Source organism: Dermacentor albipictus, chromosome 3 (genome assembly GCF_038994185.2).
Source record: "Dermacentor albipictus isolate Rhodes 1998 colony chromosome 3, USDA_Dalb.pri_finalv2, whole genome shotgun sequence".
NCBI classification, from domain to species: domain Eukaryota; kingdom Metazoa; phylum Arthropoda; class Arachnida; order Ixodida; family Ixodidae; genus Dermacentor; species Dermacentor albipictus.
The window spans coordinates 93,355,109-93,380,831 of NC_091823.1; the positions used below are offsets into that span (position 1 = coordinate 93,355,109).

General features: G+C 44.5%; 1 long non-coding RNA gene and 1 other non-coding gene across 2 annotated transcripts in view; both read left to right on the top strand.

Annotated features, from left to right (window-relative positions):
• Positions 1-25,723, top strand: part of LOC139057477 (uncharacterized) — a 346,740-nt gene that overhangs the window by 6,907 nt on the left and 314,110 nt on the right. The window lies entirely within an intron of this gene.
• LOC135902969 (U2 spliceosomal RNA) lies at positions 3,898-4,094 on the top strand. The gene has a single exon (XR_011513320.1). It is a non-coding gene; the product is annotated as a U2 spliceosomal RNA (small nuclear RNA).

Sequence of the window (25,723 nt, forward strand, 5' to 3'; positions counted from 1 at the left end):
CACATTACAGAGCGGTTTAGCGATAGTGTACGCCTTCCTTGCGTTCCAGTTAATTTGTTAACAAAACGTAGTTTCATGCACTGAAGCACACAAGTAACTGGAACGCCAATGCATTTCTCCGCAAAGTTCGGCAATTTATATCTCGAAACTGGTGCCGTCCTGAGAATTCGTTCCAAGTGGATCCGCCTTGCGTAGTTCACTGCTCGAATTTGTACCTTGCAAATGGGTCATAATATAATTAGCTAAGAATGTAATTAGTGAATTCGTGTTAATTAGTCGATTTTGTATGTCAATTTTTATGCAAGCAGTGTCCGCCGCTTTGAGTAGACCAGCTCATTAACTAGAATTGAGCTATCTGCCAAAGGCAACCTTTAAAAACTTTTGAATGTGTTCGCTGAAACACCATGTATATAACGATTGGCAACCTTAGAGCACACATTCGACATCTGTGTCTCGTACCCAGTCACTAAATTGCTGATTTGCCAGCAGAAAGACGTCAAGCCACATTTTCCTACTTGTTGCTATACATCAAGGCTACCTTCCGTCGGGCCTTACACCAGCAGCAAGACAACTCTTACCCCTGTGGTTCCTACGACAACCGCAAGTACGCCTGACAATCCCGGCCGTTACGAAGAAGACCCGTCATTCAACAGTGGCTCTACGTCACTTCACACTGCCATTGCTGAACGGGGCATATGAACAAAGAACGCACATTTACACCGATGGTCCCAGCCACCAGCTCCACAGGGGCTCTTCCCGAACTTACAAGTTACAAATAATGTCAAAGTGTCCAATATAATGACCTCTACGGCAACAGAACGTGCCGCTCTACGTGCCGCTGTTAATTATGTCGTACAAGCCAAACTGAGTCGTTTTTTGTGACTACAAGGCAGCTCTTCAGAGTCTGCGCTCAGCCCTGCGATGCAAGATCCATATGAACTACTGTTTGAGATCAGCGAGATTCTCCATCATACCCTCATAAACGGATATAACATCGTCTTTCAATGGCTTCCGGAGCACTGTGGCATCGTCGGAAATGACCTTGCTGATGGTGCCGCCCTGTCCACCTATAAAGAAAGCCTGACATTTCCTATACCCTTATTAAGGACAGATTCTGCAAAGGTCTTCGTTTACTTTCTCAAACCGAGACGGAAACTTTGTGGAACACCCCGATTTTCTCCAACTGCCATCTCCACCGGTTGGATCCTACATTGAAATTGCAGATTCCATCGCACTTATCAGCCGTGATGCAATTATACTCGGCCGCCTCTGATTAGGGGTGGATTTTACAAAAACCTACTCATTCCTTGTTGGAATGTCCGACAGACCGATTTGTGGGTCGTGCAAATGTGAAGAGATGGTCGAGAACTTGTTGTGTTTTTGTAATCTCTATGACAACGAACACGACGTTCTTCGGAGGGTGTTAAAACGATTAGATAACAGACCATTTTCAGAGATAAAGATCCTCGGACCATGCCCCACGCGTCGTAGGCTTACAAAGAGATCTGGACACTGCTACGTTTCATGAAAGCGACTGGCCTCATGGACTGATTATAGGCGGGAAGTTATGGACATCCGCACGTATTCACACCGATAGTGCCTTCTTCCCTCCCTCTCCTTTCTTTTGTTCCCTTAAACTCCTTCCCTGGTGTTGGGTGCATGGGAAACCAGACGTGCGTCTTGTTGACCTCCCTACCTTTCCTTCGTTCCTATTCCTCCTCCTACGACTGAAATACACAAAGATGCCAGTGGCCATGAAATAGGAGCTGTCCTCGTTCAACAGCAGTACCACGCGCAGCGCGTAATTGCATACGCTAGCCATCTTCTCGCGTCCGCAGAACGGAAGTTTTCTGTCAAGGAGTGTGAGTGCCTGGCATTGGTTTGGGCAGTAGCCAAGTTCCACCCTTACTTATTTAGCCTACCATTTTTTGTTATCACTGATCACCATGCCCTGCGTGGCTCTCGTCGCTGAAAGACCCAACAGAACGACTGGGTTGGTGAGCAAAAATTGACAGCAAAAATAGACATTTACTACTCTGCCCAAATATGCCCATTTACAGAAGGATGCCGACTGTCTCACCCGTCACCAGGCCGACAATTCAGACCATGACGCCCACGACAGCGATGCTTGCGTCCTAGCCAATTCATGCTTGCGTTACATTCGGAATGAACAATGCCGAGATGACTTTTACGTCTCAGCGTCGGTCGCGTAGCTTCAGCGCACCGTGAACCCGTGCGTCCTGTACCGACGCAATTTTCGGCCTGAACGCTCGGAACTTTTGCTCGTTCTACCACGACATCTTTGGATACATGTGCTTGAGCAGCTACATGACGCACCCAACGCCGGCCACCTCTGTGCCTCCCGTACCTACGACCATGTAGCACGCCGCTTCTACGGGCGTGGCTTGTATCGCTCCGTGCGCCCCTACGTTGTGCCTGCGAGCTATGCGAGCGCCGCAAATGACCTATGTATTACCCGTTGGACGTCAACACCCCATCGAGGTCCCCTCCGAATCCTTTTTTCGCGTCGGCATCGGTCTTAGAGGCCCATTTCCTACGTGTAAAATTGGCAACAAGTGGGTCACTGTCGGTACTGATGTTGCGAACTTCCTTCTGTATGACGTCTACATGTTACACCACGGCGTACCAGGGAAGCTGCTTACTGACCATCGTTGCACCTTCCTGTCTCGCGTTGTCGAAGATATTCTTCGTTGCTGTTCTGCCACGCACGAACTTTTCACCGCATGTCACGCGTAAACCAATGGACTAATTAAGCGGCTCAATCGGACGTGGACGGCTATGCTATCCGTTTACGTTTCTCCTGATCCCAGTGACTGGGATGACACGTTACCTACACAAGGTTTACATATATTTCATTCCCGTCATAATACAACTGGTTGTTCTACAATTTATGTGCTGCTCGGCTGCCTCCCAATCTTGCCCTTCGGCACGCAATTTCCACTCGGGATCAACATTTTAACTGAATATGCCTCCGAAATCTTCGCCCGGCCTTTCAGTCCCAACGTGGGAGCGCCTCTCTTCGGGCTAGGCAACCAGCGTGGCCTAATGGACCTCAGTAAAGTTTTTGCATCCATCCATCCATCCACCCATTTTCGTCTGGGCTCAGACAGCTCACCAGATTACACGCTCACGGCTCACTGCCTCACAGGTTGCTAAGACAATGAGGTATGACAGCCGCCACCGGGAAGTTCATTTCTCGCCTGCGTGACAACATTCTATGGAAACCATACATAAAACACTTCTCTCGTGCTACACTGCACAGGATCCTGCACAAGCTCGGCGAAGTAAACTATGAAGTATGCCCACTGGAATATCACCCATGGTCTGCCACTGGGCCCACTGAGGTTGTCGATGTGTCTAGGCTGAATTCTTCCTTCTGAATTCTGAATTCACCGTGATCTCTCCCCCATAAATAGGAGCGCAGAGATGACGGCTTTCCGACCGGGGCGTGTTGTAATGGAGCAGTGAGGCATGGTGCGAGTATTAAAAAGGAACACGATTTGGCGTGAAGAGCCTGCGGCAGGTTCGAGCAGCCATCCTCTGTATGTAGAGATGATTCGGTTTGTAAATAGACTGTAAATACACCTACGCTTCACAAATTCTGCCCTGTGGCCATATCTTGCAAATTCGTGCGGCCGCAACTTCATATGGGGACAGATTACCAGCAAACCTGTTTTGGCTGCATGCATTATGAAATCAGGCATTTTTTTTTTCATACGACGCCACACTACGCCGACACGAGTGCCACCGCGGTCACCGCAATTCCCATGCATCTATCGCAAGCGTTGCTGCAGCCGCGCAGGCCACATGCACAGGTGCCCTCGCCACACTCTTTCTCCCTGTTATTATTCTGCAGACAGTATTCAACTCAAATAAAGAGCATAAAGGCCAACCTGCTACACCAAGGTGCATTTATATATATATATATATATATATATATATATATATATATATATATATATATATATGTATAATGTCAATTCTGGAACTTGGTGGAGGGCTTAAAGCCTGCTTTACATCCACCACGGGTCGGCGCCCGGTATTGCATTATCTCCGGGATTGACCAACGTATTCCTCTCCCAGCGCCGCTATGCGACCGTAAGCCGGCCAGGGCACCCCCCTTGGGAACGCATGCGGGGGATGCACAAGGGGTCTAGAGGTAAACAGATTCGCTGTAAAATGAGTTTGCTCGAGTTGGTGTTTGGTGATTCACAAACAGCGATAAACAGATTAATCTATTACTATGGTAATCCTTATCACGCTTTCTCCATAAATTCCTGCCTAGCCCAAGTAATCACCGGCATTCGTCCATCGGCAACAGCGTACGATAAGAAAATAATTCAGTCGCGTGACAAGAATCTCTTATCGCGCCAGCGGCATCAACGCAATCGACCTAGGAAAGAGGACAAAGTCAGGCGATGCCACGAGCGACCCGGGAGCTTAGCTGGCGCTGGGCACGGAAGAAATGACAAAAAATATCAGTGGAGATTGTTCTTCGGTCCTGGAACAACATTCCGTTGTCTCTCTCATGTGTTCTACATCTCACATCATACCGTTTATGGTGCAACACAAGCGTTTACGCATCCTTTTAGAATACTACCTTATTATTCACCGAAACATTCTCCTATACCTCGCTTCATTTGCCGTTTTATTTGAAGTTACAGGTTGTCCTGCATGGTCAACTGCGTGTTTTTACATATGATTACCAATTTTCAAGAACGACGAACTCTGCTTAATTTTAACACTTAAGTAATAGAAAATCTAAAAACAACTCAGTGCGAACACCTCAAGCTCACCTATATTAGCAGACAGGTTGGAGGAAATGCAACAAAATATATTAAGGATTTATTTTTGGAGAGCCTTGTCACTTAGGAATAAATTCTTAAGTACTCAGCAGCCGCCAGCACTTCGGAAAGGTTTCCAAGTGCGTGGCTCAGTTACTGACAGAGCATACGTACGTGAGCTCCTGCTCGAGAATGTACATAAATAAATAGATACTCTTTTTTCGGTACTCTTTTCTTTTTTCGCGCTGAGCGCCTGGCCTAAACATAACTGAAGGTATAGCGCACGTCGTCCGTAGTCACTACCAGTGACATCCGCTCTGACTGCACTGTTAAATAATCTTCACATGTAACACAATATTCTTACTTCTGTGTTCTTCGTTTTTTTTGTTTTCTCGATGCCAAATTAAAGAGAAACAAAACGAAAACGAAAATGTCGTAGTATAGGGCGAGAATCATTGCACAGTGTGGCCTAACCGGATGTGCACCCTTGTGAATGGTTATGAGTGTCCGATGGCCCGCACAATATCATCATCTGTGCTTTGGGAATTTTGGGCACGCGCTCCTATGCTCATGTTTCCTTTGAAACCGATAGTAAACATAAAACGCGAATCTTAGAACGCGGTAAAGCCACACTGAAAATTCACGGTGAATTTGATATTGCGATCAAGAAGAACGGCACCGATGCTGGACGCAGTCTGATCGGGCGGCCATAGCATTAGACCTAATTCACGCATACGTCGTCCTCCCCGTCTCGTCACAATCGCGACAACGTAGTTGGTTAGGAGAAAGCGCCTTCTCGGCGGTTTCTCCTGAAAAAAAAAAATAGGACACTGGTGATGTTGGAAGCAACGTCCGCACATGGTGCTTTCGGGGAAAAACCGTCAAGGAAATGCTCTGCCGGGACAGGAAAAGGCGCCGTGACGGTGACTAGACGGGATCGATCCCTTCTCTGTGAATGAGTCTTTAGACATGCACCACCACGCGAGGGCTAGAGCGTACGGGACGAAAACCCGTCTTTTCTGGACGTATAATAAGGACTTTCGAAGTAACAAATAACGTTCTTGTGACCTACAATTTTGTTTTAGGATAACAATACTGTGATATCATTATTGATTTTGAAAATCAGTCTGTAGTGATAGACTGATCAAAATACTGTGGTTGTAGAAAAAGATGAAGTTAAATAAACGCTGCCAACCAGCGTATAGGTAAAGCAACGAAAGAAGAGAGAACACGTTGGTTTTACGCCATGGCTCCCGAATGAGTTTTTCCAATTCCTTGCCGTCTAAGCATCGATACTCTACACAGTGAACCATGCAGTTTCTAGCTTCGGCCAAGACTAACTCGAAGATCATCTCACTCAGAAGACCATTCGAGTTATTCTATCCCCTTGGCATTCTCGCGCTTGTTACTGCAACTTCAAAGCTTCTATAGCAAATGTTATGGCATCTGGCAATCTCATAGGATTCTAAAAGCCAGAAGAAACTGTAAACAAACTTGAGGGAGTGGTGCACTGAAGTAGCAGATTACAGGACGACCCAGGTTTAACAATGTGTGAGGACTGAACTCAAACGAGTAGACATAGGTTGAGAAGTAGAAGACTTTACGCCTACAAGTGAAGGCTACGTCGAACTGCCACATTTTTACCTGTGCCTATTTAAAAGTAGGAGAGCCACTCTCAGTACACCCGGCCAACTCTCAGGTGGGCAATTCGATCATCGCCTATCCCGACCCCACTTCTTGCATCACCTCGAAGTGGCCGCAGGCCACTCGTAGAGATCGTATCCGCAGGTTTCACTACCGTCAAATTATTGATCACCTGTGGAAACCATGGGAACGGTGGAAAATGCGCGACGTCGTACCACAGCCAGACGGCAGAATTTCTCGACGCGTTTGGTCACTGGACTCGAACAAAGCAAGCATATCCCTGCGATGATAGATTGTTGCGGGCTTGCTGCATGAACACGGAATGCGGCAAAGTTTTCAGTGACTAGTTCTAGTTCTGCATCAACTGGAGCTGCACAGTGCTTCTTGGGTGGGAAATAACGTAGAAAAGGAAGAAGTCAAATAAACGCGGTAAGTCAGCATAAGAAAAGAAAAGAAAGAAGACGGAGACCCGTAGGTAACGTGCACCTTCCAGAAGCGCTAGGATCTGAAGTGGACGGAAGCAGATCAGCAGTCGAGATAACCAAGAAACATTTAGAGTATTGATGGAAAAAAAAGCAGGAGAGATTGACGTGATCGGATCCGTTACATGCATAGGCAGCCGGGTTTGATGTATGCGGACGATATTGTACGGTTAGCAGATAGCGAGGAAAGTTTGGAAACTCTGGGTAATTATTCTGGAGACAAAGGAGACAGTCTAGGTTTCAGTTTTAAGACGGGATGCGCAGTTGCTGCGCCATGGCTCCCGTCTGAGTTTTTCTACACCACTGCCGTGTAAGCGTCTATGGTGCGTTCAGAATTCAAATTGTGTGAAATCGTTTCATGAGGAGGACGGTGTTCTTAGGCACAGCCAAAAGATTAAGTTCATATATGAGGCTAGTCCTCGAAGTTAAAATCTGCGTGCCAAAGTCTATCCGCATCATTAAAATTTTCACTTTATGGGGAGGGGGGGTCACATATCATGAGTAAATTCTACCCTACAGAAGCTTCCTTTCATATAAAGAACAAATTGCGGGTAGCTTATAGAACACCCAGTTCCTTTTTTTTTCAATTCTTCTAGAGAATTTTGCGTGCAGTTGCACTTTAAAAAAGGCTACTAAAATAAAACAACATATGACCACGTAGACGAGGCACACGGTGTCGTGTAATCTGCTCCCGACAAATGCCCTGTATGTCTCCACTAAAACAACTTTAACCTAGATCCTAAACTGAAGCTTCGTGTGAGGTGAAAATGTGGAATAATTGCATCAATAGGAGCCTGTTGCTTTAGTTCCGGCACGTATTTCACAGAATGGAAATTTTCTACGCTTCGCAGGGCTCCCGCAAATTTTCTGGGCATCCAACAAATCCCTAGTGCATTGAGTGGCGTCAAAGATGGCGATGAAAACAGGCTTTTCTGGTGATAAGAAGTGGAAGGACCTGGCAAAACAAAGACACACTCACAAAGGGCAGGGAAGTGTAAATGCTCAAGTCGTGTCTGGTTAAGCTGGCAGAAAGCAAAGTGATCAGGGGTGGTAAAGTTATTCACGTGCTCCTTCTCTTGAATTGCGTGGCCGCTGTATAATAGAGTGATTAAAAGCACAAAATTGCATATGGTGCATTGTTGTGGTCATCGTCGTCAAGTGATCACCGGCATATATCCCTCCACGCAAGTTCTAACTCCAGGGACAATAACAGGTCATAAATATTTTCCCCATAACAACCACGTGAACTAGCTATCATTCAAAATACAAGATATCTTTTTATTTGCGATTTCAGGATGCTGTTAATCTCATGCAGTTATTTTACAGGAGTGAGCGTTACAGAAATGCAGGACATGTATAAAAGTCTTACGTATTAAGGTTTACGGAAAAAAAAAAACAGAAGATAGGTGGTGCACACAATATATACGACACTAGCGTTGTGGTGCTGACAATACTCACTTTCAGGCTTCCGCAAAAACTTGTCCCCAGTTACCTTAACGATGGCAAACCAATTTATCGCATTCGAACTTATTGATTATTGAAAAAAAAGAAAGAAGTACAAAATCGTAAAATTATTCAACTGCCAAAGCGTGCTTATGATGCAGTTCTCTTGTACGAGCTAATTCTCCCAATGCAGCGCTATTTATCAAGAAACGGCCATTTAGCAACATTACGTATATAAATATTTCAAGCTACGTAGCTTTGCTGTAGTGGACAATGCAGACAGCCCATTACGGCGTAAGAGATTGGAAGATGCGTGTTTGTGCGAGAACATCGGATGGATGCGAGAACATCCGGGCAGGTTGCGAAAACAAAATGAGATAATCCGGGCAACCAGTCAAAACTTAAGAAAAATTGGTCTCTGTGCTCCAAAGTTTTGTGAGGTACGCATTACATTTGCTAGTTGCTGCCCACAGAAATTACAAAAAAAAAAATTGCTTCGGAGTTCTTCCTAATGCTTGTTCTCAAATTTCGTGTACCTCACAAGCTCAAAAAAAGCCACACGAGCATGGTGCACCGGATTCGCCTTGGTGTCGCATTCACCAATCGTTATAGACATATGATAGGTGCCAGTGATAGTAGCCCAAACTGCGAATGTTGTGAGGTGCCAGAAACGCTTAAACATATATTTAGTGTGTGTCCCGCGTACGCGCAAGAACGACAGCAACTTGTCTCATCCATTGCAAAGGTCCATGAGAGACCGCTATCAGACGAGTTTTTTTTAGGTCCTTGGCCTAATGCAAACAGCGCAGCCTTGGTAACAACAGCCGCTATAGCTTTTCTCGAAGCCACTGGGCTGGACGCACGGTTTTAGAGATGCCACAACTCTGTGAATTTGTACATACGCATCTCTTCCTTATACCATCATCATTCATCAGCACTTTCCCTCCCCGTCCCTTTTCCCCAGTGTAGAGTAGCAGGCCAGAGCAAGAGATAGCTCAGGCCAACCACTCTGCCTTTCTGTAAATAAATCTTTCTCTCTCTCTCTTTTTTGTTCACAATATCACTCAAGCTGTAACTTCTAGTACGCTGAAGTTTTATTTCTCATTTCAAATAGGGGGCGACGTTCAAAAGACAGATAAGGGCACCATACAATTCATCGTGATCTCTTGGCGCTGATACCGGGTTGTCTATGCTTTATCGAACGGCAGCGGTCCGTGGGTTCCACGGCACGGGTTTTGCGCCGCCTCGAGAGATGGCGACGTGCAGCGTGACCCCTGCTTCATCCGAGTCTCTTTTTAAAGCGAAAACTTTACTGACCGCGAACTTGTGATTTCGCCATGGGCATGCTCCGAGGAGGCACATGACGTCACATCGCGTTCCTAGTGTCGTTGCGTTCGCCTCCGCTCGCTTCGCCAGATGCGTCGCATGCCTGATAACATGTCGGAAGATTGAAAAGGAGAGCTCGCATGCGCCGCAACCACAGTTGAGGCGGCTGTATGGACGGCGCAAATTCTGATAAGCAGGAGGAAGCCTGGAATCGTCATCGGAACGAGATGAAGAGGAAACGAATCGCCCATGAAACAGATGATCAGCGCGCCGAACGACTGGCTAAACGGCGCAACATATCTAGACAACCAGACTAACCTGGACTTGCAAACAAGATTAACAAAGGCTAACCATGCTATGTCCTAGCTTTCCCTACGTATACTCTGGCATAGCCGAGCTAAGCCACTGCCATCTTTTTTTTTTTTTCTAGGTGGACAGCGTTTATGTGAACCAGTGCACAGTATGGCGTGGTGCGCGGTGGTGTGGCAGGGCGTGCCGTTGTGAACATGCACTACACCCATCATAAGATTGTGGCTAGTATCATCTCCAACCAACTGCTTTGCCGGTTGCCATTTCATGCTTACATCTAATCTTGATTACGGGAGAGCCGACCATTTTTTCAATGCTGGCCTGATAACATCCTTTCTAGATGCTTTTCTTTCGTGAGTGGTATTGCAGAGGGCTCTTAAGTAAATAAAAATAAATTTGCTGTTTGGCCCGAAAGGTGAAGCATCGATTGCGGTTGCAAATTAATAGACACGGTAATTTTTTCTGCCGCATAAACTCAAAAACATTCGCTTACGAACGTAATTACCAAGCATGGTGTCACGTATGCACAGGCAAACAAAAACATTACATTTGATGAGCGCAGACAGTCGCTGTCAAAGCGCTGGCGTGAGGAATAGCTACTGCAGCAGGAAGAAAATTTACTCTTGTGCTGCCTCTCGCTTCAACGCGAAGTAAGTGGCAAGAACACAGCGCGTACAAAGCTATGAGCTCCCGGCGAACCTAGACTCTGTAGTAATCGCAGATTGCTCTCAAGATAATGCCCATGCGGGCTCGCTCAGCCGCGCCATAGGCCGCAGCTGCCAGAATTTATTTATTTATTCATTTCAACATAGCGCAGGTCCAGTGACCCAATCTGGAGGGGCATACAACATAAGAATCATAATAAAAAGAAAGAAAAATACAACAGACAACACAACTCCGCGAGGATAAGCGAATAAAAATTTCTAATAACTGTACGACATCAGACAACATAGCCAAGCAAATGACGTTCCGATGGCTTGCTGAACTTTGCTGAAGTTACCAGACTGAAAAAGTGATTCTGGACGCGAATTCTAATCTGAGATAATTTGGGGAAAATGTGCTTGAATGAATTTGTTCAGGCAAAAATTGGCTGTAAGTGGTTTGCATGCCGTGTCGCGTTAGTCTGGCAGATGAGGGTTGAATAGACTCAGGTATTGGAATATTTACTTCTTGTGAGAGAATCGTGCACAGGAAAAAAAATTCGATTTATTTTGCGGCATTGTTAAAGAAGCGGAATGTTATTTTCAATGTTTAGTTTTGTAGGAGAATCAAATCTGCTGTATCTGTGGAAAATAAACCTTACTGCCTTCCTTTAAATTACTTCAAGAGAGTTTATGCTCTTTGTATGCGGGTCCCAAATGACAGAGATGCGCTAGAGCTTAGTACGAAGTAATGTGTTACAGGCCAAGAGTGTATTAGTGGAAGGGGAATGACTTAGTTTACGTTTTAAGAAACATAATGTCGAGAAGGCTGCAGAGCAAATTTGTGCGATGTGTGCGGTCTAGTTTATTTGACTGGTAAGTGTCAACCCTGTATATTTAAGTGCGGTTACTTCCTGAATACCAGAACCTTTTAAAGAGGAATGAAACAAACTATTGTGTGTTTTTATCTCGTTGCACGTAGGAACACGGTTTTCTTGATGCTAAGACATGCCATATCCCACACACTATCAGCAAATAGCGGTCAAAGAATCTTTGAGAATACTATTCTCAGATGGGGGGGGGGGGGGGGGGAGGTGGATTCCTTTATCTGTTTAGGCAATAAGCAATCATCTGCAAATAATTGTATGCATACAGAGTTGGGGATAACATCAGATAAATCGTTAATATAAATAAAAAACCGTATGTGACCCAGTACGCTTTCCAGCACTACACAAGAAGTGACACCCAGACTCTCGCAAACAGCACCATTCACCTCTACAAATTGGCTCCTGTCTTTAAGTGCGCAGCAATCCATTGACGTATCTATTAGGGAAGACCAATCAGCTCTAATTTAATATTAAGTTTCTTGTGTGGGACGATATAGGCGGCCTTGGCGAAATCTAAAAAGAATATATCAACTTGTCCCGAAGTGTCAAGTACACATGATAAGTCATGAACGATAGTCACCAATCCATCTTCGAAAGGAGATAGTGTCCTTTCGGTACTCAAAAAGTCTCTAAATACACCCGCCAGTATGTACTGTAAAATTTTACAACTGTTAATTATTGATACTGACCGATAATATTTATTTGATCGCCTAATTTTTGAGTGGGTACTACGGTGGCCACTTTTAATTCTAAAGGTAGATCACTAGAACGCAGAGAAACTGCCAACATGTTGGCTAAATACCCCGCTATCTGTAAAGAAATGTCTTAGAGACGTGTTTGGAACACCGTCAGCTCCGCAAACTTTCTTGATGTCAAGCTGACATAGCAATGATAAGACACCTTCAGCTGAGGTGGTAGGAATATTCCTGCAACCTAGACATTGTTCCTGTTTTATTAAGAAGCGGTTTCCGAGTGAATACGCTTCGAAAATAGCGATTAAAAGAATTAGCGATTTCCTGGTGTTCAACTACCATGGTCCCATTTATGTTTACTTTTTCTATCGCTTCCTTCCTCTCACTAGGATGGCGCCAGAATCTAATGAAGGAAGTGTAAGTTTGTTGTACTGGCTTTTGCCACTGTCAGCTTTCGTACTAACACTTATTTTATTTCTTCAAAGGATGCCGTTGGTGCTTTGTGTAGCCTACGATGTTGTTTTATTTTCCATTTAAGGTGAATAATATCCTGGCCAACCCAAGGATTTCTTCGATACGGTTGCATTTTTCTCAGAGGGAGAAAACTGGCAATAGCAAGTATAATTGCTTTTAAAACATATTCCAAAGAACGCGACTACTGCCGCTGTCGTTACTAATTAGGGTTGTTGCTAGATAGTCAATTATATCCGTGTAATCTGCACGATTACCACATCGAATACTTACAGGTGGCACATTTCGAGAAAACTCTTCACTCTTAAGCGACGAACAAAATGACAGCAATTCGTTATCAGAAATACCACGTTCAACGCTCAAAAATCCATGCGAAAAAATTTCACTAACAAAAAACAAATCTAGAGCAGCACTTTCATGAGTAGACACTTTCACTATTTGATCCAAATTCAAGGCTAACATAATATCCAAAATCACATTGTCAGATTCACATTGACCACTTACTGAAGAGACTGTCCTTTATGGTACCTTGGGACGAATCTGATGCGCGGCGTCATGTTTTGAGAACTTAGTCAAGCGATGGATGGGGATCCGGTAGTCGGCCGCTACTGCAACCGCTCAACCGTTGAACTCCCAGCCCAATAGAAGCCCGCCCCCCTCCCCCCGGTGCCTTACAGGTGACGCAAGACAGCCCACTTCCTTCATACACGCCTCCCTTGAGCGGCGAGATTAACCCGCCGTCAGCGACTCACCCTCGTATGCTTTCACTCGCACTTACAGTATACGTCGCGCGGAAACGATGTTATCGCACTTGGACTTCATACGGAACATTACGGCGACGCCAGCGGCGACGGCAAAAATGTGCCCAGAATGTCGACCTAATTGCTATCGCAATAAAAAAAAAACATGTTCATTGCTTTCTTGGTTACGTGCGCAGTCGATGCATCCATTGTTAAGCTTACATTGGGGCAAGGCACTTTGTGGCAGCTAAGTAGTGATGTTGCAGTACTTTGAGGGTGCTTTCTCTTGAAATTTAGCTTTTCGAAATGAAATTGAGCATATAGTAGAGGTTTAAGATATCTACTTGTGCTACACTGTGTAACGTAAACAGGCGTTTGGGTTTTTCTAGAAGCCTGTTTCTGACAATGGTCGTAGGTTGGCAGTGGGGCGGTAATAAATGCGCCAACTTTTCCAGCTGTGTATCACAAAAACGACTTTTGTAGGTAATGCAATATTACTACATACCATACCTAGGCCACTCAAGAGACTGTCCTTTGTGGTACCTTGGGACGAATCTGATGCACAGTGCCCTGTTTTGAGAACTTAGTCAAGCGATGGATGGGGATCCGGTAGTCGGCCGCCACTGCAACCGCTCAACCGTCATGCATCATGCCCTTATAATATACCAGTTATTTCTTATCCTAAGCTATAAACTTTTTTAAAACAGGGTTGAAGTGCCTCAGACAGGCTGGCCAACGTTTCGATAGGTGGACCTATCTTCGTCAAAGGCGGCCTCGTCATCCTCGGCGTGTTAGTTTTAAAGGGTTAGTGTAGTGACGTCACGTGCGGGTGTTGTCGCTGGCGGCTGGTTTTAAAGAGAGAGATTACAAGAGGGAACAGGCGTTCTCGTCCGACGTCTGTGAGCCTCATTCTCAAGACGAAGGGACAAGAGTGTGAGAGTGGGCACGCGGGGAGGAAAGAAAGGAAATAGAAGCGGACAAAAGGGGGGAAAAAAGGAGAAAAAAAAAAGCAGGGGCAGCCAGGGCCGTGCCAAGACACAACAAAGGGGGGGGGGTGAAAGAAAAAGAAAGAGAAAAATGAAATCTTTAAGAAATACGGGGGCTTGGGAGCGTGTTGGGGATGCGAAGGGTTAGGAGGTATTCTGGGGAGTCGTTGGCGGCATGTTTTTGAGGCATTAGAACGGCCGGTCAAGCAATAGGTCGAGTAATTTTGAAATAGTTAAGGTGGCGACGCGGAGTCTGCGGTGCAATGTGCGGGGTGCCTGAAAGGCAGCGGCATGGTCTTTCAAGGGGCACTGCCCCACGCGCTTAACGTAGGTGTCGTTACGGCGGCATCCAGAAGGCGATACTCCGGGTTGAGGCGCCGAAAAAGGCATATTGACTTCGGAATGTGTTGTCGAGGGGGTTTCAAAAAAAACAGACTAAAAAAAAAAAGGGGGGGCAGGGGGAAGGGGGGGGGGGCGAAATCGGTATAGGAAACAGGAGGGTGGCGCGTGCAGAAGCGGGCGCGGGCAAATGTACATGGAAGAAGGGGATCGTTCACTTGGTGTAGACGTAAAATCCTGAAAGAGTACATTTAAATTGAGTAGTCACCTACTCTTTCATTTCGGAGGAATGCTTACTACTCAATTTAAATGTACTCTTTCAGGATTTTACGTCTACACCAAGTGAACGATCCCCTTCTTCCATGTACATTTGCCCGCGCCCGCTTCTGCACGCGCCACCCTCCTGTTTCCTATACCGATTTCGCCCCCCCCCTTCCCCCTGCCCCCCCCTTTTTTTTTTAGTCTGTTTTTTTTGAAACCCCCTCGACAACACATTCCGAAGTCAATATGCCTTTTTCGGCGCCTCAACCCGGAGTATCGCCTTCTGGATGCCGCCGTAACGACACCTACGTTAAGCGCGTGGGGCAGTGCCCCTTGAAAGACCATGCCGCTGCCTTTCAGGCACCCCGCACATTGCACCGCAGACTCCGCGTCGCCACCTTAACTATTTCAAAATTACTCGACCTATTGCTTGACCGGCCGTTCTAATGCCTCAAAAACATGCCGCCAACGACTCCCCAGAATACCTCCTAACCCTTCGCATCCCCAACACGCTCCCAAGCCCCCGTATTTCTTAAAGATTTCATTTTTCTCTTTCTTTTTCTTTCACCCCCCCCCCCCCCCCCTTTGTTGTGTCTTGGCACGGCCCTGGCTGCCCCTGCTTTTTTTTTTCTCCTTTTTTCCCCCCTTTTGTCCGCTTCTATTTCCTTTCTTTCCTCCCCGCGTGCCCACTCTCACACTCTTGTCCCTTCGTCTTGAGAATGAGGCTCACAGACGTCGGACGAGAACGCCTGTTCCCTCTTGTAATCTCTCTCTTTAAAACCAGCCGCCAGCGACAACACCCGCACGTGACGTCACTACACTAACCCTTTAAAACTAACACGCCGAGGATGACGAGGCCGCCTTTGACGAAGATAGGTCCACCTATCGAAACGTTGGCCAGCCTGTCTGAGGCACTTCAACCCTGTTTTAAAAAAGTTTATACCACAGTGTGCCATTCCATCTGCCAGCCCCTTTCTTGTTTTTGGACATCCTAAGCTGTGTAAAGAATGGCGTAAACGAAGTACGAGTTTCACGTCAGTCACGTATAGGTGGACTTTACTAGCTTTAATAAATACATGCGTTTGAACTTTGATTGCGTTTATTCGTTAATGTAGAAAGGTTTGACAGTTGCAACGTTCATTATTGTGATAATGATTATTGGTGGTGTTTAGTGGCGCAAAAGCGAAGGAGGGTCAAAGAGCGCCGAGCGAGTTGTCATATGCTGCCAATAAATAAATGTCTTACTATAATCGGTAAAAGTATTATGCTGTAAAGGGGCCTAAGATATTAGTCGCTGTAAAGTGCGTAAAATATTTCAGAATTGAAATAATGAAAATGACTAGTGATATATCCTATGACCACAAAACATACGTAACAAAATTATAATAAGGTAAAATGCGTGACTATAGAGCATTACTTCAACCAACTTTCGTTAATAATACAAGCGTTTTAATAAGTACGCGCTTGAATAAAATGTGCGGTACCGAGTGTCTCTAGAATTTAGTTTCTATGAATTGCAGGAAACTTGATTCGAGCTTGTTAGCTGGAATCCAACTGCGAATACTTCCGCTTTTTCTGTGTATAATTGTTTGAGTCGACTACCTCATGCAGGAAGTTTTCAGCTTACGCATTCAAATGAATGCATTGTAAAAAGGCAATAGAAGAGAAAATTGCACGTAATAGGCATTAGTTCAGAAATTCGGGCGGGTGAGAGGCCCTATACCAACACCGCTATTGTTATTTTTCAAGCAATTTCAACCCGCTGCTTAAAGGCATTACACATATGTTTTAAATTAGCCTCCTGAAGGTTTTAACAGTCAGTATTTATTGCAGAAAAGCCTAACTCAAAGCAAGTACGCTCTTCTTTTATCACTTGTGTTGTTTTTGTGCAGGCTGTCATACTTCCTGATGTGTTCGCGGAGCAAGCGTGGGTGATAAGACGGAACTCAAAACGAATTAATTAGATTTCAAGCACCGCCGCCAACAGTCAATCAAATTAAAGCGTCGTTATAGCTGGCCGCGCTAGAAAATCGATCACCAGAAATTGAATGCATGCTCATTAAAATGGTGTCAGCTAATGTCGGCCTCAGAGCGTCTGAAAGCCCACGCCACGATGCGATATCTATAAACTGTATTAAAAAGGTGCTGCGTATAAGGGGCGCTGGCTACTTCCTGTCCTGTGAACTGATAATCGGCCTCGACATTGTGGGCGTAATAGAAGCACCAGCAAAAAGAACTCGCATCTTCTCCACCGTTCACGTAAACAAAATATAATTTTTTTGCACAATAAAAGTTTCATATGGAAATAGGAAACGCAGGTATCCCTTGATTCTTGTCTCGTGTAGAAGGCAATGAAAAACAATTTACTTGTGCTAAGTAATACCGGAGCTCATTCTTGGCTCAGTGGTAACGCTTTCTTACACTTGATCATTTGTTTTTATTAGATGAATATATTTTGGAAAAGAGCTGTTGTTGGCAAGACGCTTAGTCTCGCTATTTTTACTTCAGGTGTATATTTCATATCTTTTTTTTTGTCCTTTTGAATAAAAGTATCATTGTCACTATTGCACCTTGCAACTTCTTTAGTAAGCGTCCACAGCAAACAGTTAAGGGGATGACGTAACATGCCTGATTTCTCATTGCCTTCTGTTAATGTAGCATTGGGTAGTAGTGCTGAATATTGTTTAGTGCGCATCTCACTGAAAGTATCAAAGAAAGTAGTACAGTGAAAGCGTGCAGTATTATATGCCATCCCCTGCAAGCAACGTCATGGGGTCTCACACAAGTGTTATATCTGTAGGTCAAGGTAATATATACGACGCGACAGACTGCAACATGCAGCTTCATTTGTAGAGCACGTTCTTTCGCACTTCCGCAGGTGTAGCGAGATAGCATGCAAAGCACCGAGAAGCGAAAAATGACTCTGCGATAGAATGAAACATTTATTTGGCGCACGAAACCATAACTTATTGTGGCAAAATGAGCTTGGAATCTGTTATATGACAATCAACCTAATTTTCCAAGCGTAAGTTCTAACATGTGTAATTAATAAATTACGGCTTTGTGCCTTCCCTCTTCATAGGCAAGATGTGTGCACTCTGTGGGTGCATCCAGATATTATTTCTACTCGGCCTTCTAAAACAAATCATTGTGGGGAGACAGCTCGTATATAACGGTGTGGTGCATGCTATGTTACTTCTCATGCGACTTTTTGCAATGATATCGGCAAAGTGGAGCACTAAGTTAATTTAGAAAGCATATATTCTTTGCAAAGTAACCAGAACTTCATTTGAAAAAAAGAAATGTAACAAGAAAGGAACTAAATGCGAGGAATGGCAATATTACAGGACAGATGGCTAACTCACATACGATGCAAGTCATGTGCCTTTGTCACCTATCATCTATCACTCCTTGACGCTGTTGCTTCTTGTCATGCAGCAATCAGTTTTTCAGTTCAACACATATCTAAATTTGTGTAGTGATCAGAGATGAGACAATTTATGAACAATAATGAACGAGTTACATTCTAGTAAATAAAAAAAACATGATATGTAGCTTAAGCCACCAGCCCATTTCATCCCCTATAGAGAGAAGAGATAAAATTCTTAACCTATTCAATGTGAGAAACAGCAGAGTGCTACCATGCTACAGAAAATGCATCATCATCATCATCATCATCATCATCATCATCATCATCATCATCATCATCCTGGTTGCGCCCACTGCAGGGCAAAGGCCTCTCCCATACTCCTCCAACAACCCCGATCATGTACTAATTGTGGCCATGTCGTCCCTGCAAGCTTCTTAATCTCATCCACCCACCTAACTCTCTGCCGCATCCTGCTACACTTCCCTTCCCTTGAAATTCAGTCCGTAACCCTTAATGACCATCGGTTATCTTCCCTCCTCATTACATGACCTGCCCATGCCCCATTTCTTTTTCTTGATTTCAACTAAGATGTCATTAAATCGCGTTTGTTCCCTCACCCAATCTGCTCTTTTCTTATTCCTTCACGTCACACCCATCATTCTTCTTTCCATCGCTCGTTGCGTCGTCCTCAATTTAAGTAGAATCCCTTTCGTAAGCCTCCAGGTTTCTGCCCCGTAGGTGAGTACTGGTAAGACACAGCTGTTATACACTTTTCTCCTTAGGGATAATGACAACCTGCTGTTCATGATCTGAGAATGCCTGCCAAACGCATCCCAGCCCATTCTTAAACTTCTAACTATTTCCGTCTCATGATCCGGATCCGCCGTCATGAGACGGAAATAATCAGAAGAATAGAAAATTCATTAAGACAAAAACTTTAAGCACACGACTAGACGAGGACGGTAAAAGGAGACGGGAGACAGATGAGCGCTAACTCGAGACAATTTATTACGACCCCCAAAGCATAATATAAGATCATGTCGCTGACAGCAAATAAGATCAGGCGCTGACAGCAAAAAAATCAGTGACGACGCAATTATTGTAATTCCATCGAAGATGAAGCGATCGACGGCTTGGACACCCAGTTATCCCCTAAACTATCAACCATCGTCACCGCCTCGCTAATTTCACCCATCCGTTGGCAGCTGCTTCTCGTGATCATGGCGCATTCTTGCTACATTGGTCCGCAGCTACATTTTACACCGGAGTCTTCACGTTGACCGGAACTGGAAACAGCGTTAGGATCATCATTAGATTCACCCTTCCTACAGTTTGGGGGTTTGGGGATAACTGTGCGTCCAAGCCGTCGATTGCTTTATCTTGGGATGAATTACAATACTTGCATCGTCCCTAATTTTTTTCTGGCTGGGCTTCCATGATGTTCGGCCACGACACGCCTTTATATTCCGCTTTGCGGGGCGAATTAAATTGTATTAAGTTAGCGCTCATGTGTCTCTTGTCTTCTTTCACCGTCCTTCTCTGGCTGTGCGCTTAAAGATTTTGTCATGTCCTACCCTCACACCCTTACAGCCACATCATTGATTAGGCTTAAGACTTTGAGAAATTGTGTTATTGTGTTTAAGTAAAATATAATGCTTTCATCCGATTAATTTGCGAAAGGAGATGCACTAGGCGTGCTAAAATTGGGAGGACAGTTTGCAGAAAACGAACAAAGAAATGCAATATACTTAGGATGCAATGCACGGAAATAGGACTCTTATTTTAAGCTGCAGCATGTGTGTACATCGGGTGTAACCGCGGCTTTCAAGGAGACATTCTTCGAATACCGAAATCAAGGAGTCCGCATAATACAGAAAACTTGCGCCATAGCAGCAAAAATGTAATATCTAAAATTTAAAATTTATATTATTTATAAATTTATAGTTGCACTCATCTATGCGTCATGCGCTAGGAGTCGATATAGCTGCTGTGACCATTCGATGATAATTGAATGGTTCATTCATTGCAAATGTCGTGCTAGAGCACACTGAAGTACTCAAGCACTCATCGGCACTATATATAGCGCGCATATTTTAGCGAGAGATCCACGAGAGATGCGCAGCACAGCTTTTGGTATGCAAAAGTAACTATAACAAGCCTGTATTAGAATCATCAGTGATTAAGTTAAGGCGATATCGAATTATTTCCAGTGACGTTCGCTGTCTAGAAGTGACATAGAAGGTTTGGTGGCTCAACTAAAGAAGACACAGAAATACAACAAGGATAATTAATGATTGACGAGTGGCACTGACGTCTTCAATATATAAAAACACAAGACCTATTTGCCTGGGTTACTACTCTTTCGAGAAACAACAACTCGAGCATCACTCGTCGTAAACACCGCGCAATGGTCAGACCGCAACTTAACGGATGTACAGTGGGCGGTACTTAATGAATTCAGTGAACTCCAATTACACAGTACCAATAAAGCTGAAAAGGTTTAGTGTAGGCTGCACAAGACTGGTTCGGCTAGGGCTTATCTATTCTGTACATTTAGTACAAAAGGCTAAGCTCCAGACACGAGCCTGCTAAAGAAAGCGACAATATTGCGCCTCAGTGGAGACGACGACGGAGCGGATGTCTATGACAGTATCCAGTGCATGTGGCTGGCAAAAAAATAAATAAAAAATGCGCTGATGGAACGTAACACGGAACACAAGATAAATGTGACGGGTTCGAGCAAGCAAGAAGGTTCGGGTGCGACCCAAAGCAGCGGACTGGTGCTTCCGGAGGTGGTCCATCAGCGTAACTTGCCTGACGCGCTGTATCTGGCCGGCGGAATCCGGGCATCCGGTAGAGAAGTTGAAGCAGAAGGAATCCCGGGGTGACGTCTTCAAAGACCAGGCCATTCATGTTCCGCAAAGCTTCGTCGTGCAAGCTGTCTTTTTTTTTTTCCTTTGCCCAGTTGAAGGATGATCGTCTCTGACAGAAGAGGAGGCGGGATGAAGGAGGCGTTGGAGCACCACATTGCCACCTCGATAAATAATCCCGGGATTTAACGCTCCTAGGAATCGTCGAGGAGGCGCACTTCCTAATCCTAGGGCCATCTTCTACAAGTGAGCAATAGGGGAACCGGGTATCGGCCGGTCGCAGTATGGCTTTTTTTATATCGTGTTTTTACATGTTATTTTGCTTTTGTTGTTCGAGGTGTTTTTTTAGCTACTTTTGCCGCCGCAACTGCATGCTCTGCAACAGAACGGGGACTTCCTTTTGCGTTAAGCTTACAAGGTTTCGAAGAAAGCGGTCCAAAGGACGGTCCGTATCTCCACGTGCACAGAAACCAACTTGAGCTCTCCAAGGTGAAAGTCGTGCCTGCACTCTATATAAGCTGACGTGGTTGTTTACGAAGGAACGAATGCTCTAGTTCTGTAAAAACTATGCAGTTTATCGCTGAAGGAGAATTTAAAACTTCTTGCTGGCCGCTTACCAGTCTCGTTCCCACGCTTCATACCATTTACAGTGGCCAATAGGTAATTCGCGAAATTCTGTACTGCAACGCCGGGACGCTCAAACAGTTTCAGTGCGATAATTTAGAATCGAGCTGTGCAAGCATGTGAATTCTACACGTCATTGTATGTGGTGAATACATAAAAAGAAAATTTAGGTTCTGTGACGATAGAACCCACTTAAACATGCTTATTTTTTATTCTTTAGTGGTTTGGAGCGCAGTAATCACTCAGTAGGTATTCAACAGAAATGCTTGCTCGCTTAACATTTACCATAAGAATTCCCATGTTAGCTTAATAGGATGGAGCTCGAACAGCACAGAATGAGGACAAGTCATCTTAGGATGCTTTGAATACTTCGGCGAATTGATTGCCTTGTGCACGTGAATATGCAGCGCATACACGCTCTTGAAGTACGCTCTAAAATCTCCATAGACCGCCTTGTCCTTTGTGTTGATACTGGTGCCCTCCAACCACGCTGCGCTGATAAGAGGAGGTGTGAGATTCCGTACATCAGCTCACTGTGCAAACGCGCAGTTCTTCGGAAAGTCTAGGGGTTGTGGATCGCTCTCGCAGTAAAAAATTATAATTGGCTTTATTCAGTCTCAGCATATTCACGAATCGAGCCTACCATCCTCGCTAACTTGTTGTGGATCTTGATGCGCAGCTGCATATCGTTTGTATGTCGCGCCCTTCCTTCCTTCTGGGTAATCGCACACCATCGAACATTCAGATGGTCTCTCGTGACCGAAATAATTAGCTTCTCCTCATCCAAAGAAGTGTTGATGTTGACTCGCATTTCCGATAAATACCTAGCTACGGTGACGCCTTCCAGGCTTCACCTTCGGAATAATAACCGGGGGCTTGTGGCCGCCGAGCTTGGGCTAGTCCCGAGCACGTGCAATCACTTCGCACGCACTGGGGCTGTAGACTAGTGCTTTAGAGATCTTGCTCCTGTCATTCCCGCTCTCTTTGGGGCGATAGGCTTGCGTAACTGCTAAAGTGTCTGCATGAAGAGCTGTCCACGCATCAGTAAACTTTAGCTCCTAAGTTGCCTTCTGCAGCTCCTTCACGTGATGCGCGCTTCCCCTTGTCCTGCGCCCTGGACGTTACAATTGGAGTCCAGCACGCAGCTGGAGCAGCCAACCAAGACGAAAGGTAACGACCCTTGAAGGAGGGATCACACCTGTCTTAATACGTATTGCAAGGGGAAGTTTGATTGGCACCAGACACGAATGTAATACCAGAATACAGAGTTCTCAAAGGTTGAACTCAAGAAAGAAGTTGTTAGAGAAAGAAAGTATTATTGAACATTAAATCGTTGTGTAACAAAAACTGATGCAGAAACTCCGATTCTTTCTACAGTTGGCCAGTTCACATGTAGGCAATATGAGCACAGAGTGATACATCACTGTTGTGACCTACAGGACAGCACTAACACACCTGTATGCCAATAACATAAGCAAGAGAGAAAGGACGAAAAAAAAAGAAAAAATTACCATGAGCCGGAACGAAGGCAAGATGTATTCACCCTCGCTGTTTACTTGACGAGGGCATAAGTAAGGTAGCACTGGCAACGGTAATCTTATTCTAAAAGGGAAGCTTGTTTTTACAAACGTGCTTTAACAGAAACAGATTACATAGATATTACAAACTGTTTCATGCTTGTTTTTCGAATACTACACATTTTTCTGGTAATTTTAATGGAAGCGCCAAAGAAAGAATCCATGCGCCATACTATTTAGTCTAAATGACAAATTATTTAATCCTAGCGCAAGCGCAAGTGTGCAAAGCGCCATGACAAATAACCCTCGCGCCAGCGAGTTTACTCCAAGTGAAAACATGTTTAGTTCAAGAGCAAGTAGCTTTAATAGAAGTGCGAGTATATTTATTCCACGCGAAAAAAAAACAGCTACATTTCGAAACAAACGGCACACAATTCGAAATAAAGTTTCCGGGAGACAACAGCATTATTTTTATGGTCGTTGCTAACGTTTATGAAATGAAGGCCTACGGTATTTTGCTTATGGCCGATACATGGTGCACGAAACATGTATGCTTCTATAAAAACAATATTCACGCAAAAAATTTAAAGATTTCATCAATTATCCCAAAGTTTCAACTGGGATTATCAACGTGCAATTCCTAAAAAGAAACGGTGCTAAGCTTGCTGGGAAGAAGTTTTTTTTTTTTCAACGACGTGTCAACGGAAGGGAAGCACGGTGGTGCTACGTAACTTGCAGGGAACATTATTTTGCGTACCCCAATTCGCTCTAAGAACGACAACCTATGCAGTTGAGTAGTGTAAACATCATTCACCTAATTCGTGACAGCTTTAGTACAATCAGATGGCGATACCTAAATGATGACGATGGTATGACGATTACATCGTGACGACGAGGACATGAGAGCTATGGAATGAGGACAACTGTATGGTGCCAATGGTTTAACTATGACAGTATGATTGCAACGGAATCCCTGCGATGTCACAGTCACGATGGACTGATGGCGACGGTATAACAATGGATGCATGATAGCGACTGTCTGACAGCAACGCAGTGATGACGATGGCATGACAGCAGACGTAATATTTATTTATTCGTTTGTTTAGTTATTATTTCGGTTTTCCAGGTATACTCTCAAGGGTGTGAGGCATAACAGAGAGGAGTGGTATAGTGTGAGCAAACAGAACATATGAGTGTATATATATATATATATATATATATCAGAGCAGGTACAAGTATAGAACAAAGTAAATAGGGGCAAATACAGTTGATTACAAATTTGTTTCGTTTGCAGTTTTGATGGACGCCGCTGCATCGAAGGAAACGACAGAAGTCGGAGCATTCGCGATTATGTTTAGTACTCCAATTCGGCACCCCAGTTTTGGCATGATCGTCAACGTGCGATAATACGTAATGAGGAGTGGTGAACAGAAGTTGTTGCAAGTTTTCATTGAAGTAATAAATTTTGTGAAATACGCACAGTCGAGCTTGGCGGCGTCGTGCAGGAATGTCAGGAAGAGCTAAAGTTTTTTTTTTTTTCATCAGTGAAACACTGAAACAGCGCAAATAGTTAAAGATAATGAAGCGGGCACAACGATTTAGAAGTGATTCTAGGGACGTGATTTAGTTGGACGATCCTAGACAGACGAGGCATGTTCTACCTTGGATTGGAATAGGGTCTTGTATAGTGGCAGTTGTAAGGATACTGGGGCTTCAGAAAAGTTCCTGCGAAGGAACCTAAGCATGCGATTGCACGTTTCTTATTGTATTGGACATGCGCGTACCACGAAATATTATAAATGATGTGTACGCCTAGGTGCTTGCACAAAATTATCGTGGTTTGAAGGAACCATTATAATGTAAGAATTGGGGCTAGAATTGATAGCAGACCATGTTATTTTCATTAATTTACACTTGTTAGTGTTCAGTTTCATTTCCCTCGTGTCACACCGACAAATGCCATTGGGATCAGATAGCAATATGCAGGCATCAGATAAGTTTGTAATTTTTCTGTACACTACGCAGTCATCAGCAAGTAATCTTATATTAGAGAAAACGTAGGTGGGGTGATTGTTGATGAAAACGAATAAAAGAAGGAAACCGAGCACGGAACCCTGAAGAAGCTCTGACGCCTCTGGACAATAATGTGAATTATTTTCTTCAGCTATCACATATTGTGCACAATTGTGTAAAAACACTCTATTCATTAAATAACGTTGAGATCAATATTAAGCGTTTTAAGTTTGAGGAGCAGTAGTTTATGGGACACAGCGTCAAAGGCTTTGGCAAAGTCTAAAAACATGCACTTGACATCTA